Source organism: Corvus brachyrhynchos, unplaced genomic scaffold, assembly GCF_000691975.1.
Source record: "Corvus brachyrhynchos isolate BGI_N302 unplaced genomic scaffold, ASM69197v1 scaffold239, whole genome shotgun sequence".
NCBI classification, from domain to species: Eukaryota; Metazoa; Chordata; class Aves; order Passeriformes; family Corvidae; genus Corvus; species Corvus brachyrhynchos.
The window spans coordinates 1,475,857-1,480,171 of record NW_008246057.1 but is presented as its reverse complement, the minus strand read 5'-3'; positions in this window follow the sequence as shown (position 1 = coordinate 1,480,171).

Here is a 4,315-nt window from a genome sequence, read left to right as displayed (position 1 = left end):
CTAGACAGGATTCCAAAATATGCACTGATCATGAAAATCAGTAGTTCTGGTCTAAAATATTTATTACCTGCATAAGAAATGTCACATTTAAAGGGCTTTAGCAATATCACACAATGAATCCCAGAAGATGGTAAATAAGTAAATAAAAACTAAGCAAGGCAGGTAAAATTAAATTGTAGTAGGAGTATTTTCAGTGGTAATTACAGGAGTCTGTCATTGCTGAACTGAGAGTAATAGAGGCAAATGTCAAGAAATCCAGCAGTCACATGGCACTTAATGAATATGAATGGAACATATTATACAGACACTGATCAAGTCTTTATGACTCATTTAAAATGAGATTAGGTGCAGGTTTAAATCAGAGATGCAATTTATTTGTAGTATACAAAGGATACTCTGTATCTTCCTCAGATCTGTTGTCTACAATACCTTTTGTTTTCAAAATCAGGATTTTGAGACTCCATGGGGATTGCTGTCTTTTAGTTTGTTACTTATAATCTAAGTGGTTAAATTGTAGCTGAAGATCAGCCAGAAAACTTGATACATTATTTTTATTCTCTTCGGAAACAAAAGTTCCTAATACTGAAATGTTTCAAGGATAAGAGTATACAAAAAGTATGTGATACTGATATTCTTGAATGTTTAATTTAACTGTTTTCAACCAGCATGAAACATTTTGACGTTTGTGGAAAGACACATTGCATTTCAGTTTGTCAGATCAAAGACAAATGTTTCACTTGGACTTAGTTTTTATGTGTACCCTTGAGCTGTTCAACAGCTTCCTGGCATTTATACTCCATGCTCCAGTTCTTTCATGTGCTGAGTCCCTAACCCAAGTTGTGCTGACTTCAATGGTAAAGACATTTCTACATCTGTAAGTATAACAGTGCATTGTTTTTGTCAGAAAGCAGAAAAACATCGGCAAAATTGTTTCCTGTGGAAAATGTAAGTTTTACAGAAGCAGCATTTTCCATTGAAACACCACATTTTTAGAAAACTTCCAACTAACTGCACTTAAAATATGTTTCAGGAGTCTTATTTTGAAATCTTTGAATGCTAACATCTTTTTTTATCCTAAATAATTTTGATTACAAAAACTTTTCACACACACATTATAGATAAAATTAATTGAGCTTTCATGTATAGGATACATTGATCATAATTTAATTATCATTTCAGTATTACATTATTAATTATACAACACCATAAAGTGTTATGGTGCATTATGGTTCTTTTGCATTACTCCAAATAGTTAGTGAAAGTCTAAGAGTCTGCAGATTATTGCAAAGGGGAGAAGAAACTGGTGGCAAAGTGAGCGATTGTTGTAATGTAGTCACACAAAATTACAAGGAATATACAAGATCTTGTTTTGCTGGACAAAGGAGGAATTAAAACTATAGGAGGTGATGCCCTTACTCAGAGCTGTGGGGTTCTTTCATCCTTCCCTCCCACTCCAGTTCTTTGATTTCTTGCTGAAGCACCCTTTTGGGTAGATATGTGCTGGGTTTTGAACACATCTCCAAGCCACAGAGGCATTGAAGCCAAACAACTTTGACGTGAGCCTGTGCTCCATCTCAGCTTGAGGGAAACCTCTGAAGCTTGGTAAACTGGGATGTGTGGTAGTTCCACCCACTGACGGGGCAGCACCATGGTATGCAGGCCAGGAAGCACATTTACCAATTTACACCATGTTTACCTTGTGGGAATATGAGATGCCACCTGGAACAGAAAAAACTATCTTCCTTCCCTGCAGCAGCTGAAGTAGTGCACGGCAAGGCAAAATGAGACTATAGCAGAGAAACTGTAGGTGATTTACTTGCTTTCCTTCAAGGACCATACTTGTATGGATTGTTAAGATACAACTAGAATTTTCTTCTACAGATTTGGGTTGAAACTTCCTGTTCTATCTATAGGGTGAGTAATTCACACTGTGTGTCTGTTTTTCCGCCCCTCTCCTACAGCTACACAAATATGCACTCATGCACACATGCTGCATTGGTCAGATGTCTGGGGTTAACCCAGATGTATGAGCCTCAGACCAAAAGTCTCAGTTAAAATGCTATTTTTGCTGCTGAAGCTTTAGGTGTCTGTTCCTAGCACAGACATGAGACAGCCTCCTGCAGCATTTGCAGGGCTGTGGGAGATAAAACTGGTGCTATCGGGTTTGTGCTCAGGACTGTCTGGCAATTCTCACAGGTACAGGTACACATGCACATGCAGACAATGCCAGGCACAGTTCTCCATGCTATTCCTAATTTCTTTGTTTCATATATACCTTTGTTTTGGCTAGTGACACATGCCTAGTTTGGGGGCTTTTTTGTCTTCTGGGACTGTATAACCTTCTTATCAGTTAACCCAAATGAAAGGCCCCTGTTATACTCACTGGTTTACAAATTTATTACAGTTCAGTTACAGATTATGAATGAGGCCAGACTGACAACTGGGTTCTTTCCATGTCAGGCAATAATGATATCAGATTCATCACGATCTTTCTTTTCCTCCTCTATAACTCGGTTGTGTGAATAAACGAAGAAAACCATATAACATTTAAGACTTCATTAATTGGTTGCTTAGTCTCAGGTATCACTTTTCTGAAGTTACCTGCCATCTGGCACTGGGAGCAGGTTTGCCAGGACAACTGCTGAGCAAACAGCAACCTTCCTAAGCAGATGGAACTCCAGCAAGGTGACATGGAAAAACTATTTGGCGATCCAAGCCCCAACTATCCTTGTGGTCTCTGGTCTCTCTCTAGTTTCTCTATTTCCCTTTAAAGCTGCTTTTTGGTATTGTAGAAAAGGAGGTTTGGAGAAGGAAAAAGAGAAGGAAGAAAGGGATTAAAACAAGAAAAGCAGGTATCCTTGTGGCTCTTTGGGGTCAATTGATTAGCTTATTATGGAAGCTGGTGCAAAGGACATGGAGAGGAGACTGAGCTTTGACAGCTGATGTGCTTGTGTGGAGTGCTCAGGCTTCACTAAACCTCAGCACAGAACTGATGCCCTTTCCCAGCTCCTTCATGTGTCCTTATGTCTGCTATATATTAGTTGATGAACATCAACAGCTAAAAAACCGAACCCCTTTATAAGGTGCTGAATTCTGCAGCAAGTTGTGAAAATGCTAAGCTCAATTTTCCAACCTACCCCTCTGCCAGAGATGGCTTCTGCGTCTGTAGCAGATGCAGGAGAAGGAAATGTGTGTCTACGCAGCAGCAGCTACAGTTCAGGGTCCTACGCCATATCTCAAAGCTTGCCTCCACTAGGAAGATGCTGAGTTGGTAGGCACTGAAGGGGCTGAGGGTGGTAGTTTGCCATTGCACTAATTCTGGTGTGGAAACAGTATTCTTTGGCAGCCTTCTAAAACAGTAATATCTTAAACCAACACAAGGAAGACCAAGCTTTTTGTAGGTTTCTTTTGGTAACAAAGCCAGATTAATGTAACGATCCGAGAAGAAAACACACTGATTTTCTATGGACTTATATTGCAGCTGACTTGGTTCCCTGAGCTGGTTCAATGTCCTGTCCGGCAAGGGGTTGTGTTGGTGTGACTGCAAGTGCCACACACTCCCGGGGCAGGGAACGAGCAGTAGAGAATAGGCGATTGGGCAGGAGTGACTTAACCAGGTTATGCTTCTCAGCATGGGCCTTTATCATCTGCCTGTGTGGCAAAGTTTTACTGGATCAACAGCATCACTCAAGGCTGTGAAGTTCTTCACCTATAAAATTACATTTTAAAAGACTTCACTTGGAATATTTATTGAGCTTTAAGACTATACATATGCACACCTCTATAACTGCTTTGCTTTCCTGAAGCAGAAGTTATAAATGTCATCAGGACACCAAACATGAAGAAGTTTAACTTTTCCATATAATGTAAAGAATGAAACAGCACATTGCTAAATCGTCCAACACCACGCAAGGCAGAGATTTTAGACTATGTTTAAAATAGGAATGCGCGGGGTTCCTGAGCCCTCCCGCTGCGGTGCCGAGGGGTACGGGACCCTCTCCCCGCCTGGCACCAGCCCGGAGCTCGTGGACACCTGCCGGCGGCATGTGCGTGATTCAGCTTCGCCTGCGGACATTTTTGTTAAGCAGATACCTATAGCTATATCTATGTATATATGCACACGCATACATATATATACTTCATAAAGAATATACACTTACATATATACAGATATAATTAATATACAAACACACAAACATATATATATATATACTTAATATAGCTACATACAAATACGCGAGGAGCGGTTCCCAGCCAGGTGTCCGCGCACGTCACCTGCCCCGTCCCGCCCCGCCATGTTACCGCACTCAGGGGT